Source organism: Netta rufina, assembly GCF_964035555.1.
Source record: "Netta rufina genome assembly, chromosome: 3".
NCBI lineage: Eukaryota > Metazoa > Chordata > Aves > Anseriformes > Anatidae > Netta > Netta rufina.
In genome coordinates, this window is record NC_140125.1 from 11,563,835 (window position 1) to 11,582,781 (window position 18,947).

General features: G+C 41.4%; 1 long non-coding RNA gene across 1 annotated transcript in view; it reads left to right on the top strand.

Annotated features, from left to right (window-relative positions):
• Positions 1–6,977: 6,977 nt before the first annotated feature.
• The window catches only part of LOC311207870, an 81,587-nt gene continuing 69,617 nt past the window's right edge, over positions 6,978–18,947 (top strand). Inside the window, exon 1 of the long non-coding RNA XR_014618294.1 lies at positions 6,978–7,114. This is a non-coding gene — a long non-coding RNA (uncharacterized lncRNA). The remainder of the gene's footprint in view (positions 7,115–18,947) is intronic.

The following is an 18,947-nucleotide window of genomic DNA, read 5'->3' on the forward strand; positions in this document are numbered from 1 at the left end:
GCAAACCACACCAAGCAAAGCAAACGCAGCGAAGGCAACCTGAGCCGTCTGGCTAGGATGAACGCGGCGACCAGACCCTATGGCAGAAAGAGGGTCCCCTTGTAGGGTGGCCATACTCACCTGGCTGGGATCCTTGGAATGCTCCTGGTGTAAGATGTTGCCCTTAACTGAGAGTAAAAATTGTTGAATGCTGGTATTGTTGTGACTTGCCTCAGTCCTTTTGACAGCAGCAGCACTGCTGTTTGGTGCTGTGCTCCTGTCCCTCCCAGGGACCTATAATTGTGCAGACTGTCAAGGGGCCAGAAGAATTGGATCAGCCAGCAGTGCTGCTGGGCTAGGACCACGGATGCATCCCTGCTGCAGGAATGCACTTGAATTACTGGGGGAAATGGCCAAAAATGCAGAATTCCCCCCCCCCCCCCTTTTTTTTTTTTTTTCTGGAGATGATTTCTCCTCCTCCCACACTGAAAGACACCTCAGAGGCCAATTACATGTGCTGCCTCTCTGAGACAAGAGTCCTGTCTGCCAGTAGCTAACCCCATACAATCATCTTGACAATAGTTATTGTCACTTTAAAAGCCAGTAATTGTAGAGTTAATAAACCTGAAGCCCCTCAAAGCAAGCTTGAAGAAGCGCTTTTTGCCTGATCCTTAGGGATGTAACCTCTGCAGCAGAACGGACAGAGCTGTAACTCCTACCTGGCATCTCCCTCCAGAACAACAATTCATAGTGGTACAGGTAGAAAAGTAGAAACTTCTGCTGAGAAGAAAATACCTTCTGTTGGGTAGAAGCATCTCCACTTTTTCACAGCAATACTCTCACTCAAAGGTTTCCACATCTTGAGTCTGAAGTGGCTGGCATGGTGGGGGAATTGAGAGCTGGGCTATCGTCAGTACATTGGGAGTGGAGCCTCCAAGCAGCAGTGCGAGGTCTCTTCATCCTAAGAAGCGATTTAGCGTTTTCCATGTCTGTTTGTGACGGATGAATTGGAGGAGCAAACTGTGAGGGGAAACACATCTGAAACAGGACAATGAATAATGAATTGATGACCTTAGCCTTGAGGTCTAAAACGAGAGCTCTGCGTTGGGCCAGAAAGCGAAAGTCCGAACTCTGCAATTAACGTTTCAGACCTGAGTCAGGGCTTCTGAAGGTTACCTCTTGTGTGACCAAACTGGTGCACGTGCATATGGCTCAGCAGGGAATGAATCGCGCTATGGATTAATTCTGGGCTGTGCAGTCAGATTTTAACAAATCCGTCCAGTCCCATGCTGTGGAATGTGTGGACAAGGTTCAAGTTTGCACTGATGGAAGTGGAAGCCTGTTGCTACACCGAGTTCAGTTTGTTTTCACATGTGGTGTGTTGTCTATCTGGTATGTCTATTTTATTTATAGCTGTATAAATATATTAAAGAAAAGCTAGTTGACGATTTTCACATCAATATTGTGTTTTCAACAGAAAATGGCTTTTTAGTCAGCAGAGGCTGCTGGCGCAGTTTTATCGTTTTGATCTAAAATGTTTGGTTTTAATGAAATATTGGGAAATGAAGACATGGAGTTGTGTTTTTCCTGAAAAATCATGAAGAACTTGATGCATTTGTTAACAAATCTTTTTTTTTTTTTTTTTTTTTGTTAAAAATATTTTGAGTGAAAGTATATCACAGCTGGCTGAAACATGTATGCACTATAAATGTGTTAAATTTTCTCAGCTGAGACCCTGGAAAAGAACTTCTTTGTGGGTCGTAGGGAAAACTGGGTTTGTATAGGGTGGCTTTTGTTTTATTTCTTATTTCTTCCCTCTTGTTTAGGGATTAAAAAAAATAAACACAGGTAAATTTGCCAATGTTTTCATTAGATTTGGCAGCTTTTCTTTGAAATGCTGAATTCCAAGTGGTGTTCCCTGTTTGCTTAGAGAAAGCAGGGGGCCCACTTCACAGTGTTTGCTCTGAGGTTGGTGCACTGACAGGCAGGCATTTGTCCACATTTTTTTATTATTAACTAGAATAAGCAGTTTAATAACTGGGATTAAACCATCAGATCATGACAGAGTAGCATTAGCTGCGGGAACCAAGTTGGAAAGGATTCCAGATGTGATTAGATGAATACCTGCCCTTTAGGGGAAATAGTTAAGTGGGCCTCCGTTTTTATTGGTAAGGTAAATGTTTCTTGGGCCATTCTAGGCAGGTATCCCGGGTTCTCATTTTCACAATGATGTTGCAAATCCCTGGTGCCAAGGAATAGATTGTCTTCTAGACCTGAGCCAAAATCGTCTCCCTGATGGGAATCATTGATTTTGCCAGAACACACAAGATTCTGCTATTGCCTCAAATCATTTTCCTTTTTTGTTATAAATGCAAAGGAGCACTTAAAGCACACCAGGAGATGAATATTTCCTTTGTGGAGGGGAGAAAAAGGGAGGAGAGTAGGGGAAAAGCTGTGGTCAGAGAGCTCAGCTGCATCCCAATTCAGGGGCGAGTTATCTTCCCACTGAAACAAATTGCAAAACTTCTACAGATTTTACCAGGATCAAAAATGATCCTAAAGTTATGCTCCCTCCTTCCAATATAAGTAAAGGGATGTTTAAGTGTGTTTTACACGATTGAGTTTGTAGTATATTGCAAACAGATACTTATTTGGTGGGATGAGAGACTGTATGAAAAATCAGAAGTATAGAAATGATTTTTGGACAAAAGTATGTTTTCTATCAGTCTCTTTAGAAACCAAAGTAATGTAATAACCTCCTTGTTTAACTGCAATACAGAAGTTCATTTTGTTAGAAGCTGGCAAATTCTGCCTTGTTCTTTTGGGATCACTGCTGAGAATGAATATATTTCCATTATTAACCACTTCGGGCTGTCTTTGCAGCAGTATCTAGGTGCCAAAGTAACTGTGCGAATCTGGCCCTGGAGCACTCCAATCAACTCCCCCCAACTACATGGAAATACTGTTCCAGCCTGTGATGGGAGATGTATTGCACAAAAAGCCCTCACAAATCTATCTGTAAACAGCTCTACTGTCTGCCTAGCCACTATATAAGAAAAATGAAATGGGCATAGAGTACAGAGTTAGTGAAGAAATAAAATGTTAAGTTAAAGTAGATAATCACCTTAAAACTTTCCTTCCTGATCAGTCTTGAGCACTCAGGCTAATAGTGCAAATGTGCTCTGCCTTACAAGGTGTTTAAGCACCAGCATAAGGCTTTGAGGGAGCAATTGAAAAGGTGACTCTTGTGTCCAGACAAGCTTATGTAAGTCTTCCAGAAACTACCAAAACTGGCAATCTGGACCTTTTACATTTCATTATTGATTTGCTCTCCTCCACTTAGAGGTTATGTTGGTGTAACTTAGTCTAGTGCACCTGGAGATTTGCACAAGGGAGCGCTGAGGACAGAGAATGGCGAAAGCTTTGATAGCTTCAGTCTAATCAGGGAATGCTATGCTTGCTCTGCTGGCAGTTTGCTGCATAAAAGACACCAAACCTTTGCTTCTTTTCCCCTGTGGTGTGTGGTTTCTGCTCGCTGCAGAAATACTCAGTGAAACTTGAAGGCTTCGCAGCATGGTATCAAGGTGGTCTTCCCTAAGAGAAGCACACAGGTCTGGAAGAGTCAAAGGAAGAAATCCTGCTCCGTACTGAGGTTTACAGGTTTCTCTCCAACCTAAGATGAAGTTTGTCTGCATTTATTGCAAGTTCTGCATTTATTTGTGACCTGATCCAAAGCTTACTGAAGTCAGTCTTCACGTGAACCGTGATGGGCTTTTGATGAGCACTCATAGAAAAATTGTTTTGGCTTCCGTTATGGAGAGATTTACCTGGCTGACATGAGATTAAACGAGGTCACGGAAGGCGCTTTATTTCTGTCACCTACGGGGGAAACCATATAGAATTTGTCTTGAACTTCTCAACCCTCGTTTCTGAAATCCTTCCCTACCACACAGCAGAGTGTCTGGCTGTTTTCCCAAGCTCAGAGTAGCTCTCTGCTAATGCAAAGCACAAGATCCGCTTAGTTAAGCGGATGGAGGAGGCGATAACAAAAGGAGGAGTGTGGGTCAGAAGGAGAGAGCCGTCTTGGCAGTCGGTAGGTGTTCAGTAAAATGGAAAGGAAGCGAGGTGTAGCAATATTCAGCTTGACTGCCTTTCAAAATGTCCATGACCCTTTTGGGAGAGGGACTTTCCCTGAGAAATCCCCTCTGCAGCTCTTTCAAAATGCATTAAAAATGCACTCTTCGTGGCCACGAGTTGTCTGCGAGCGTTTGGACAACATGCAGGGTATTGCAGAGATGAGCCTGGTCCAGATAAACTGAGGGCTCCCACAGGCTGCAAAAAGGTATTTCTACAGGGGGAGAGGTCGGTGACTTGAGGCTGAAAGAAGTGGCACAGCACGACAAAGTGTCCCCAGGATGGGTCTGACAGCCCTCGGCTTAGACCTCTTACAGGGGTTTCTGTTGCAAATCTAGGGCCGCATTTCCAAAGCTGGTAACCTGCATTTGATGTCCCAGATGTGAAATCACTTCTGGAAGAAGTGTACAAGCTACAGATAATACATTTTTAGTTTAGTGAACAATAAGTAGATTAAAAAAAAAAAAAATAGACAAGTATTTCAGTCTTCTCTTGAATGCCCCTCGGCATTGCAAAAGACTAAGTGGCTCTGATAAAAAGTGAGATCATGACAGTAATGAGGTAATCCTTTTTTTTTTTTTTCCTGTCTTTCTCTGTATTTCTACTGCTTCCAAAACAAATATTTAAGTTAAAAAAGCAAACAAAAATCCCCATCCGGGGCCTATAGGTGAAGTAGTCCCTAATATTTTTATTACTGCTCTAAGTAACAGTTTTCCCCACACCTGTGGCTTTAATGAGGCTTGAAAAAAATGTAGGAAAACATCAATATGCTTCTCAGGCTGAATAAAAGCATTTTGTTTTTTTTGAAATTGGTCTGCAGCCTGTTGAAGTTGCTGAGCCCTTCCAGTGGCTTTTGGAACAGACCCCAGGTTTCTTAATTTTGGGGAGGGGGTTTAGGGGAGGGAGATCACAGATGCATGTGGGTGCTTCAGGGTTGAGTTTTGGAGGGGCTTTTGCAAGAGCAAGCTATAGGAGAGCCCTCGCAGAGAGGATGTACTTTTGCTCCCCGCTTACCGTAAATTTGAGGTAGGAGCAGCTGCGAAGGAAACGCAGCAGGAAAACCCAAGTGAGGGAGTGTCTTTGACCTCTTCTGCTGCTTTGTAACCCCTCAACCCACCCCCTTTGGCCCCCGGAGACACACAGGCTTCCTGAGGTGATGGATGACTGAGAGCAAGAGGGACTTGAGCGTGGCTGATGTGATACTTTTACTTGGAAAGTTGCTTGAAAGAGGAACTCAAACCAATTATTTAAAAAAATGCAGTTTTCAAGTCTGGGGATTTTTTTTTTTTTTTAATTTTTTAATTAAGTGTTGTGCTTTTTTTTCCTGACTGTACCTTACTTGGCAGAAAAAAAGGAACAACCAGCCTTTTTCTTCTTGTATATGTCCTGAATTACATTATATAAGCAGCTGCTGACAATAATTGATGGAGATAAATCAGTCAACCTGTGGTGACTTAGAAACAAAAGTAAAAAGGCATTCCTTATTTTAATGGCTTTGTCCTTAAAACCTTAGGTATGATTTTTTTTTTCTACCAGCTGCAATCAATATAGATGCTTTTGTCTCAAAACAGAGATCCAAGTACCAAATTGTTGAACAGATTTCTCCTTTGAAAATGCCACTGTCACTTCAAAATGCCATGTGTACAATGCAGCTGTCTGACTTCTCAGGATTACAAAGAAGCAAGACCACGTGAAGCCTATAAACAAGCTTGTAACTCAATGTGTAAAATTTCAATGTTTATTTCGAATGTTTTGAGACTCTCCTTTGCTGTAAAGTTGTGTGTTTGCTTGCAAAAACTCCCACCCTTTGAGTGATCGTATTGAATTTTGTAGCTTTTGTCATCACTTCTGTTCACACACTCTTCCACGAGTCTGAATAATGCAGTATGTTTTTAGTGTCAGATTTGTTCTTGCTTTTCAGTTTTTTCTTCTTTCCCCACCACACAGTTGTATTTTTTCCACCTCTTTTTAGTCCCTCCTAGCAAGTCTCTTTTTTTCCTTTTTAAATTTTAAACCATCTCTTCCTCAGATGCAGGCTTCTGAGTTTCACATTCAGAGCCGCACTGAGATGCATGCTTTTAACACATTCTTGTTATCATTTAAAACAACCTTTTCGTGGCTAATTCAGTGAAGGGGAGGAAGTGACCGGCTGCTGTTGGTGTTGATGAATATGATGACTGTATCAGTTTGTCATCTGGCATTACCATTGTCCTCTTCTTCAGCTGGTGTTCATTTGAGTTTATGATCTTACAGAAGTATCAATATGCGATGCTTTTACTCAAGTTTGGCCAAAAGAAATCTTTCAATAGAATAATAAATTCTCTTTGTTTCAGCTCTGCGTATATTACAACACCAGCTTGTGATATTGTGATGAAAATTCTGTAGTCCAAACAGATTTGGTTCAGATCAGTGGTTGTGTAGCAAATCTCCAAGGAATATTTATGAACAGATGACACCCTTACCAGAACCAGATCGGCACATGAGAAGGCCTTTTGCTCCTGGAGGTGCTGTTTTTATAGAGTGAGATGTAGATGTGTTTAACACTCATATCCTCTAGTCAGGAGGAGTTAGATTTTCAGAGGATCAGAGCCTTGGTCACTACATTTCCCAAAAAACATAGCACAGTACCTGCATCTTCTCTTTAAGCTGGAGTTGACCTTCCAGCTTTAACTGGAACGGTTTTGAAAGGCACTAGACAGCTGCTATGCTGCAAACCAGAGCTGGCTTCAACCTCTTCAACAGTCTTGACAATGTAGCCCAATGCTTTCAGAGAGGGAAGTGTAAAGGATAGTCCTTAGTGTAGAACAAGAAATGATCAGCAGGAATCTAATCGATAACTGTTTGTTTTTCTTTCTCTCTCTTAGGTCTTAGATGCCCTTGCTAGAAAAAAAGATGGTAGTTTTCAGAATTCTCCCTTGCTTTGCTTTTTAAATTCTCCAATTGCTGCTGCTGACAAGATGGACATCTCTACTCTGACATAGCCAGTGCGAACTCTGGAAAGGTATGTTTGCCGATTTTGTTATGTTCAGCATATCCTTAGGCAGGCTGTGGCCCTGTGGATAAAGTAATGGATATTTTACATGCAGCTTTATGGTGTGGTTAGCTAAACCATGCCTACCTTTGTAGGTTATTTCCAGAAAGACTTTTCGGTCATCAGTAAATGTAACTGCTGCGATTGTCTGTGCCCTTCTGTTATATCTTCCAAATGAGAGAGACTTTAGAGTGACCACTGCTATTTACCTGGTGTTGGGACCCAGAAAGGGCCCTCAGAGCATGCCACAGCTATGAATTACTTGATTTTCTTCCTGTGTGAGTTGAAAACTGGTCTTTGCTTTGGTCGGAATTCTGGGGAGGGGACAAAATAAACAATGTTGGACTTGATGGGGCTTTACTTCCTAAAGCATATGTAAGGGTAGCAAACAAATCACTCAAAAATGTTTCACTATGGGAAACTTTTTTTTTTTTTTTTTCCCCAATAACGCTGGCTTCTCTGCTTTCAAATAGAGACTAAAGAAAGGGCTTGGATGAAGACAAAGGTGTGGCATTGCTGAGAGATCTGTAATTTGCAAGCAGGGTGTATGCTGGTAGCTGTTTCTTCTCACAGTTGAGAATGCTCATCTCACTGTGTGCGCCAAGCAGAATGCAGTGCAGCTCCTTTCTGGGCCATGCTTTTACGGGGTGGAGGAGCAGAAAGGTTGATGGTTTGAGCATGGCCAGTGTTAGTCCAGACAGCCCCTGGAGAAGTGGCATGAGGAGATTGAGCCTGCAAGAGGTGCTTCCTGGCTACCCTCAAAGGATCTCTGCGTGTGTCAGGGCCTGTCCAGTCTTGTGAAGGTAGGGGGAAAAAAATTCAATCACTTCATGAAGCTGAGGAAAAGCAAACTGGATTGTGCAATGTATCTAAAAAGTAGGCTGAAGTCAGCTTCTAGTAGTAAAATAAAAAGCACACAGCAAGGGCGTTTTAGAAGCTACTTGGTTCCTACTTCACTGAACGATGGTAGCTCTTTTCTGATTTTATGGACATGTTTTTTTGTAGGTACAGTCTTCACAGGCAAATAAAATGTGGAAGGGTGATACAAGGTTGAGAGTTTATGTGGTCAAAAGCTTGCCATGGGTTGTATAGAATGTCAATTTATTAGTACGTCGAGCGTTTTAATATGGAGCTATATAGAGTGTCTACTTTTGTTTACTGCCAAATGTCATTTGTTTTATAAATCTGAGGAAAGCTCTTACAAATATCTATGAGGTCAGAGCATTTACATAGGCAGGTCTGCAGCTTACCTCATGTAGTAACTCTTACATTTTATACTGAAATATAAAATAGATTCCTTCCAGCTAAAAGGAGCAGATAAAAATGAAAAACTTCTAGTTCATTAGTTTTCAGCCAAGTTGAGTAATTACAGTGTAAACAGGTGAAATACCATATGTGACTTCACTTTTTGTTTATAATTCTAAAGAGTTTACACACTTCCAAGAAAGATTTACATGAAGAACACAGATAAGTAAATAAATGGAGTGAGTATATGATTAATGATTTTAAAATAATAAATGCTTCCAATTTGTAACATTCTTGAAATAGGTTGGCCATGCAGGCCATGTTTTTCTTCCTGCTTTACAAGGCTGTCTGTGTTTTGTTTATTTACAGTACAAATCTTACGTTCAATGCCTCCTTTTCTGTTTAATCCACAGGAGAATGTTGGTCACTGGCAAGATCATTAAATTGTATTAATATATGTTTAATTAAATCCTTATAACAAAATATGTATGATAAATTGCTCTATGTATAATTAAAAGGAATGAACAAGTTGAATAATGACAAAACAGGAGAATGAAATTACATTTGTGAGATCAAACATAATGCTAGGAAAAGGACCTAACATGGGCATACAACTTCAGTTTTTTGAGCTACTGCAGGCCACAATTAACAACGCAACAGATTCATCCTGTGATCAGGAGTGTGTTTATTAATGCTTAATATTGCCAGCTTGCTGCTGTCTTCATGTGTTGCTGCTTTTCTTGTACTATGTCCAGAGCAGTGGAAAAAGTACTGTATCTACCTGTTGTTGCTTCTGTAGGTTATAACCCTGACAGCTATGCAGTGGCTGTAAGGAGATGGTAGTGGGACAGTTCCTGTGGTACGGAGTAAGAGAAGTTGCTTGCTGGGAAATAAGGAGAGTAAGGAGTCCATAGAAGAGTACTTGCTGTTATTATTCCTGTTGTCAGTGACCACACCAGGAAAGTCTTCATACTTTGCCCAAAGTTGTGTTTTTGGCCGTGTAATGAAATCCTGGTTCTGCAGGGGACAAAAGCCCCATGTGCATATTCAAAAAAGGTGTTCCAGTGCTCTCCTGAGCATTGGTCCACAACCAGGAATGTAGAATTGCCTCTTCGGTTTGGATGAACTGCAGGAGCTCATCTCCTGGCTGTTTCAAGCAAGGCAGGGGGAACTTTGACTAAACTGGAACCGGTTGAATGCAGGTAAATGGAGTGGCTAAAGAATACTTCAGATACAGAGGGAATGAGTAGATCAAGACTGAAGGGAAAGGTCCTTTCTAACGATGTTTAGTATCAGCAGCACAGTGGTCGCTGTTTCAAGTTGAATGGGGCATGTTCAGAACTGCAGCTGGGTAGAACATCTCCCAGAAAACTGTTGGGGCTTCTCAAATGTACCAGTGTGAGCTTGGTTACAGGCTGGCTTACAAACAGATCGATATTCCCATGTTCTCACTGAAATTTGAGAAGTCCCAAGATTTTTAGTGCCGGTGTGATGTCCCTAGTGAAGTGCTCCCAACCGTGTGAAATAACATTTTGTTCCAAAATGTTCAATTAGAAAGAGTAGCTCAGGAAGAAGCAGTTTTGTCGGAGTCTTATTTTAATAAACCCAGAACAATGTCAGAGGTTTTGATTCATTCAGACAAACAAGAACAGAATTTTCTTTGAACAGAAACTGTGTGTGTTTTAAATGCGTGTTTACTGTGTATAAATCTCTAATTAGAAAAGTCCTGCACTGTGCGTGGATCAAAGCAGGCTTTTAGTCACTTAGTTCCACTGTACCTTTTGTCTTTCAGTTTTAAAAAGCAAATGAACAAAAATCCACGGGTCTTAACCACTGCTGGCACTGCACTGGGACCTCTGTCCTGTCCCTGCCAAGAGGGAAGCTCATGTCTGAGAAATCCATGCTCTTACTCTGTGCCTTAGTTTTCTTCACCTTATAAAGGAAATGATGGTATTGAGGTGTTTTGATAGCTAGGGAGAAGAATGCTTAGTGTATAAGCGGTTTTTTATAATTATAGAATAGTCTGCCTTAATACCAGCTCAAATGCTGCATCTGAATGACTCAACCTCTAACGTAACAACCTGCATAATATTACTTATATGGTGAAATTAAGTGGTTTTGATTCTATGACTCAGTTGCAGTAAGTCTATATGGGGGAAAAAAGAGTCTTAAGATAGCGAAGGGCATGATTCAGAACTCTGAATCGCTGTTTAGGGAGAATGCCTTTCGTTTGGTTAAGCTGGCACAAAAAGAGGATTCTCCTTGAGTATTGCTGTGACCTCTTCTACCCAAATCTTTCAGCATTTAGACACAATCTTCAAACTTAACTAAGCCCTCTCAGATGTGGGTGGGGTTATTTTGATGTCCAATATAAGCCCCCCCCCTTGAAAAAAAAAAAAAAAACACAACAAACCTACAACAATAACAACAACAACAACAACAAAACCCACTCCAATCTGAACACTGAGTCATTTTGAGTCTTGGATTCATCCCTCCATAGAAAGGTGCGAGCCATAAAGCCCAGATTAAGGGGCTTGAAATGTCTTTTAGAGCTGTGCTGTATTTGGCAATTTGTGTTCCTTTGGGGTTGACAGAATTTCTTTGGCAGTTAAGTTTTTACTCCCTGAGTTTTGCTCTGAGATTCAGGTTCAAATAAATCTGAAATGTGGAACAGAATTCAGTCCAAGAGAGCGAGTTTCCCAGGGTTTCTGTCTGAAACAATAAATCCTTCCTTGGAGAAAGAAGGGCAAACCTCCACCTTGGTTCATCCAGAATTGCAGATGCTTTTATGAGCCTGGGTTTAGTTTGGGGTTAGTAAGAAAGCCCTTTCCCATTTCTCCAACTCCAGGGTATAACCCTGAGTTAACATTTTTTTATTTTATTTTTTACTCCCATTTGCAGCATAGGCAGCATTTCCCACCCTGAAGTTCTGCCTGTTTCTGTATATTTTCCTTGTTGGCCAAAGCTAGTAGGTATTTTTAGTGAACCACATTGATTTCAAAACCTCAGGTTTTTATGCTATTCCTCTTGACTCTATTACAACTGGAAGCCTATTAGCTATCCAATGTACTAATGACCTGGTAGATGACAAAATTAAATTGAGGGCATATAATTGCCAGGATCTTATTTCTGCTTTTTTTTTTTTTTTTTTTTTTTTAAACAAAGACTTTTGACTGCCTTGCAAAATTCACATGCCCGCTTCCCCAGCACTCCTCGTACCATCTGTATGCACAGCACACGGCGTACCTTTGGATTTTTTTTTAAAAAAAGATTGTTCTGCTCTCTAACCTGCAGCCTGCTGTACCACGTAAACTGGAGAAAAACGTCTGTCTAATCGATCCTTATTTAATAAACAGTGCTATCAATGCCTTCGAGACAGCTGTACAGTGTGTGACGCGGGGACATCAGGACACTTGCTGGCTTGCGTTAATTGGCATGGCAACGTTGCTTTTTGGCCTGGCACGCCAGATCGAAAATTGAATTTACAAAATCAAACTGTAGTTATCTGCATTCCTTGATGTCCTCCCAGGTGAGCTACTGGGCTTCATGCTAATAACTTCTAAAGCAAGCAAACTTTAGCTAATTATGTGCTAGTTTATTCTCCCTTGCTAAATTTTGGCAGGTTGCTTCTGTAAATTATGAAAAATAAATGTGAAATATGCAGATGTCTTTTGTTTGAAGCAGATGTTTGGTCCGCCTTGCCAGAATCTAATCAGCTGTTTCCCCTGAGTTGTTTTTTTTTTTCTTTTTCCCCCCACCCCCAATGTTGTCCAAGAGCTTTTTGAAAACACGCAGGGTTGGGGGAATGTAGAACAATAGGACGCTGCTTTATTTGCCAGCTACCAAAGTTCAGCGTAACTTGGGGTAGGTTTTAGGCTGTTGACTTCTCCGGCTAAAGCCACAGCAGATGCTGGCAGAGGGCCCAGAAGGCACAATTTCGTCTGAGGACGGGCAGAATGCAAATGCAGCCTTGTGTGTGTCAGGGGAGGTGGCGGTGAGCTGGGAGGGAGCCAGCAAGAGCTGGCTTTGAAGTCCTGGTGGTACCGTGCGGCCGAGCCCCCCAACTTGTGCGCTTCCCCTGTGGGGAGCCTCACAGATGGGGGAGCTGCGGCTCTCCGGGAGCCCGGGGCAGCTGTGGAAAAGGCAAGGCAGGTGGCAGATCTGTGTCCTTCCTCTCGCCCCAAATCATGACGTGGCTGGAGGTCCAAGTGGCTGGTGTTGCACCCTGAGCTGCTGGCTCACCGAGCAGGGGTGCTGCAGCACTCACGGCCATCTCCTCCGGCCCTACCCTGCAGCATGGGGTCTGAATCAGTCCTGCCTGCTGTAGCTGCCTGGTTATAAGGGCTTCTGAAAAATGAAGCCCTCTCTGGAAGCCTGCTCCATGCTGTACCTTGTGTTTTGCTCTTGGCCTGCTGCGTAGCGTGGCTTGCAGTCTATAGCTGCGCTGATGGAGCAGCTGCGGCTCCCTTGCCATGGCACTGTACCCTCCCAAGAAGCATTTCTGTCTCGACAGTAGCAGTTACTACAGTTAGAAACTAACAAAATGTGAGGAAAAGGGTCCAGATGAAGATCCGCAGAACCATCCTCCCTGTCGTTACAGCTCCAGCAGGCTCATCAGAAGTTCAATAATAAGAACAGTAATTATTTTTTTAACACAGTGTCAGCACCTGCATTACACTTTCCATTTAAGACTTTCACAGCACTTGATTGTGCATGGATTTAAACTTCCAGCACTCCTACAGGGTAAGTGTCATTATCCCTGCTTTGCTGACAGGGAAAACAGACTAAGTGATTTTTTTCCTTCCTTTTCAAAAGGAGAGAAGACATCTTTTGTGTTTAAAAGACTTTACTGGGGGTTAGCATCTAGGTTTTAGTCTGTGTCATCCTGGAAGCATTTTTCCAACTTCAACGGGGCTCCTGTTGTAGGTCACTAGAGAGGGAGGTATTCCTGCTACGCAGTGTTGGTGTTTGGCTCTGGGTATATCAAAGCACTTTGTTTTGGGGTGAATCAGCTAATGGATTTCAGGACCTGTGCTCTGAAGTTAGGTGTTTAAAGCTGGATAGGATAGAGAACACCTGCCTGAACTGATAGCAACTGAGCATCTCTGGGAACCAAGAGCTTCAGAGAGGTGGGCAACTTCCGAGTGATATGTACTTGTGTTCTATGGTACTACTTATTTTTATCATGGCTGAAGCACAAATCAAGAGCCTGTTGTGATAGGTGCTTTGGAAGCAATTAAAATGAATAGTCCTTGCCCTAGGGACACAGGTTTTGAGACTGTGGTGAGATGCTCTTTACTTGTAAATAGATTGCTGGAGGGAAGGATAATTCAGCAGTCTAAGACTGCTAGGGAATTTTTTTACAGTAAAACTGAAGAGAGAAAGAACAACTACCCCCCCTCCCTCTCTTTTTTTTTTTTTCTTTCAGTTCTCTACATTTAGGGTTAAAAAAATCATTTTTTGGTCCCTACTACAGCATTTGTTTAATCTGACTGCATCATCAAGGAGTATTTTTTCTAAATGGAGCCTTGTAAGGCACTATGAATATATAGCCCTTTGATTATTCAAAAAAAAAAAATTGTACAAATCAAAATAAATTTGCCTGAGCAATTTAAAATAATTAACCTTTGACAAACCTCCCTCTCTGGTAATGGAATAGTAACTATATGAATAAAAGATAAGTCGTGACATTCAATGAATTACAATATTCATCCCATAAATTACAGGATAAGATAGCAGTGTGTTCTACACTTTTTGTAACTGTAAAATGTCCTGAAGAATAGCCCCCTGTGCCCCTGAGGTTCATTTTCAGCTTAACTACCATATTTAAATTTTGTTCTGTTTCTTTGAGGTGTTCAGAACCTTCTGTATGGAAAAATACCCGAGTGATGCTGAGCTCCCACGGCATCCGTACAGGCTGCAACCCAGGCCTTCCTTCCCTGCTCGGAAAGAGTCTTTGCCATAACGGGAAACCCATGCTACAAAGGGATTCTCCAGAACTGTAACAATAAGTGCAAATTATGATCCTGGGAGTCTCCTGCTATATAACCAAGTACAATGCCAATAAACCAGGGGTGTAAACCACATGAGCATATGGACAAAATATGGTCTGAATGGCATGATTATGTTTCTCAGGCCATAATGAATTCATCCCAAGGTGCAACTGTACATCTGTTGTTATAGTGTTCATGATAGCAAACACTACAGTTAAGGTTGCAGTTTAACTCAAATTATAGCCACCTGTTTCCGTTCACTAACAACTTTCTTAAAAATGATTCCTTCTGGACAGATTCACATCAGTCCTAAAATGGTCATTCACTTAGTTATTTAGGGGGGAAATCTGCTTGATTTATAGAGGAGGCAAGCTGAAAGATCTACCACTGCCCCCCACCCCACTGAATCAGCTCTTACCAACGTATTTCCTTACAAATAAATCAAACCCTCTGGCTTTTAGGGGACTGATCCAACATGCGTTGAGTTTTTTGGTGAAGAGTGGATTGGGCTTTTTGCAATTCACTTTGTGGTTGCAAGCCTGGTGTAATGTTGTGCAGAAACAGATCAGAATAGCGCATGTGAAGCTTTAGCTACCTAGAAGTCAGGTGTCTTGTTGAAACTAGTTTTCCAACTTCTCATCATGCAGTTGATGAATGTGGCTTACAGGAGGCAATTCATCCCATCATTCTTTAGTTAGGATAAAAGCAAACCGCTGTCTTTAGAGAGGAAAGCTAGGATGCTTGAATCTTGACAAGTGGTACCAAGGAAGATATTTCTTTCTTAAGGTTGGCAGCCACCTGGGAGGAACGTGATATTAAAGAGACTTTTTAAAACATGGTAAAAGAAGAAAATCTGTTCTCAGGTCTACAGACATGATGTTCTCTTTCAGTGACCATCTTAAACTATTTTAATGCAGAAGTCAACTTCCCAAATGTGAATTCCAAGTTAAGATATGCATATGTTTCGAGAGTCTCCTGCTGATACTAGCTTGTCTGTACATTGTACATTTTGAAGTATGTTTAATTACTCTTGCCTTGATGCAAAAGACTTGCTGTAGGAGTTTGTCAAAGAGAGCTGAAGATGTTGACTCTTTTGTGATTAGGTTTGCAGCGTTAGCAATTGGCCTAGCGTGTATCAGTATGAAGTTGCATTATGATAGAATCACAGGATGGTTTGGGCTGGAAGGGACCTCAAAGTCCATCCAGTTTCAACCCCCTGCCATGTCCCCTGTAGGGACACCTCTCACCAGACCAGGCTGCTCAAAGCCACTCCTGGAGACAGGGCATCCACAACTGCTCTGGGCAGCCTGTGCCAGTGCCTCACCACCCTCTTAAGATGCATTTTCCCTGAATAAAGGGAAAGCCCTTCAACAGCAAGGGATGCTGGCTACATGTAAAACACTTTGAAATGTCAGTGAGTCTGAAAGTGATAGATTACCATTAAGTAGCATTTCTGAAGCTGCTTCATTTTTTGTAAGTCTTCATCTGTTATTGAATGTCCTCTGTAATGCCTTCACCCGAAGGAAGTAAATGTGACCATGGTTTCAAGGCTTTGTTTTTTCAATTCTATACATTGCTCCTTGAAATTAGGACTCACATAGCCCCTTTGTTCATTTGCTGTACCATCAGCATATTTTCTACCAAGCTCCAGTTCTCCTGGGTGGGACAGAAGAAGATGCTGGCAAGATGGGCAGATGGATGGCAAGCTGCCACTCAGCCTTGAGCTTGCAGTCCACATTTACCTAGACCCAGAGGGCTAAGCATGGCATGATTTGGAGCCTAAAAGAGGAAGTCAACTTTCAGTGACTCATCTCTAATAACTCTTTTCTTTACCTTTGTTAAAAGGTACCTTGGTTAAACCTGTTTTATCACAGTTATAAAGATGCATTGATATAATTATGTAGTAATTGCAGCAAATTATCAAGATGAAATCATTAAAACAGCTTTTTGCATTAGTGCTGCTAAGTTAGGTGTCTCTTTATGTTTGGGAGGGAAGAATAGAGGAATTTTCTTGACGTTTCCATCTTGCTAAAAATAAAGGAAGATTGTACGCTGCTGCTGCTTACTGATGCTGTCAAGAATAATGTGAATGAAATGGAACCAAAGCAGAGAAAAGTGTGTTCTGGCCTGAACTCTAACTGGATGGCATTACAGCCCACTTTATCAGGCTCTCAGTTATGAAATGGCCTTTTTTCTTGAACTTGCAGGCAGAGAAAATGGCTTACTTCACTGAATAAGGATACTTTAATGCTTCCTGTTTGGCCATTCACAAGGAAAATGTTATTTACGCTGATGAATTCATGGGGGAGATGTGAAATCTGCCATTCTTTTCTTTCCTCATGTCAGTCTTGTGTGGATATTCTTGTTTTCTATTGATGATGTAAGAAGAAAGAAGGGGCAGTATTGCTTCAATCTGTCCCTCCTAATCAGATTTTTTTCATAGGCACAGAGTCCAGATAGTCCAGTGGTAGCAATGATATACTTGATTTCCAAGATTTGGTTTGTAACAAGATATCAATAATGACGCAACTTGTGCTTTTTCTTTTGTGCTTACTTCTGTGCATCTTTATTCATGTTTTCAAGGCAAAACTTAGTAGTGGCTCACTCAGGGGATTGGTAATTGGATATAGAGCCTTTCACCTCTAGGTCAGTGGTTCAGATTTGTTACAGGTCAGTACTGCCTGGGAGTTGTTACCATGTGACAGCTGCTCAGTGGCCTTTATGAAATGAGTTGGTGGTCCCAGCTCATTTCCTTGAGAGCAGGTGTCTTCAGCACGGATCAAACTTGAGGGCGGCAGTGCAAAACCCATTGTTGGTGGAAAAGAGGAATTGCACTTGGGTATAATGCTCAGAGCCACACTTGGTAATTTGTATGAACTTGGAGAAAAAAATGCACAGGAGTAAATATACATCTTTAGATCCTCAGCTGGTGTAGATTTGGCACAGATCCATTAAGTGTGGGTGCAGCGATTATCACCAGCTGAGCATCCCCAGACAAATGTAAATCTCCAAACAAAAAATGTTTCCAACATTAAAATGGAGTTCAGTGGGGGAAATGTGTATTAGTAAGCCAAAGGCTACTGATGTTACAATAATATTTTAATTAGCTAAAGACCAAAATTACAAATTTGAGTACTTTAAAATTAAAATCACATTTAAAACAAATCCAGGCTTGCTGAAATTTGGAATAACATTAATTCTACCTCGTGATGCCCTGAGATAACCATACAATTATGGTTAATGCATTTTATGGTTTGTTGTCCCAGAGGAGATGAAATTGGATTTCAAAGATACATTAGTGTCCAACTTTTAATGACTCTGTGCTTTTAACGGCTTTGCCTGCGCTTCTGCCTAAACTTCCAGGGCAGCAAAGCCAGGCAGGCAATTCTGAACCTTTGAGGTGTGGTGATGGCAGGAGTAACATCTTGTACCGAGGGATCTCCCTAACACTAGGGGAACGTAAATGTCTCATAGCAGTTACTTAAGAAAAACTTCTTACAGTCGAGTAGTAGTTCAGTTATCTCTGATATGATGAAAGTCTTATTTAAGAGGAGCCTCAGTCTGGTCTGATAGCATCTAACTATGAAGATAAGAGAACCATTTGCTCTAGAAAAAAACAGTTTCTGTTATGCTGAGATTTCACTGCAGTGTTTAAAGCCTGAGTTATTCTAGTAATGATATCAATTGGGACAATAAAAAGGCACAGGGTGTCTAACTTCGTCTCAAAAATGGGCTTAAAGTAAAATATTTATAAACTCTCAGAAAAGTAGTTCTGTGCTTTAAAGAGCAAGTGCTGTGTTTGGAGAAGATGCATTACAGAAAAGCTGGAATTCCTTGAAATGCAGACTTCAGCCTTAATTACAGAGCAGTGTCTAGCACTTCCATTGCTTTAGGCTTAAAAATGATGGAGACGGACGAGTAGCCTCTTCTCAATAATTGCTTTCCTTAATAATGTGTATCTTATGCTTCCTTTCTTTAAACCCACTCACTATTGGTACGCCTCGCATAATTTAAGGAGCAGACTAGCTGACTGGCTGTGGCTATTCCTTACCTCAAAGTTGTCGGATGAGGGGAAGAAAAGGCAAACAAGGAAAAAGTATAGAGGAGAGGGAAGGACTGGAGGACTTGCCAGGTAAACTTAGATGAGAATTAATACGGAAAGGAAAGTGTCCTAATCCTAGCCTGACTGCCACATTCCTTCAAGAACTTGCTCTTTGTGTCATTCATTGCTTAGTAGTAATTCTGTTTATTTTCTCCTTTAAATCTCGTACAACCACTGTCTAGGAACAATGCAATGGGATTAGTAGTGACACGATGATACAAACACAGTATCCAAAGTCTTTTGTTTTGAAAGGATCAATTTAGATGTTTACAAACAATGGAGGAGGTGGGATTCATCTACAGATTATTCTAATTATCAAAAAAGAAGGCAAACATTGCTTGTGCAAATACTCCTGCATCTAGATTTAAGAAACCAAGGCTCTGGAATAAGGGCAGCTAAGACTTCCAGCTGCCTCCTTTCTAGCTGAAACTTGGAGGTAGAAGGGCATAGCTAAGTGTACCTT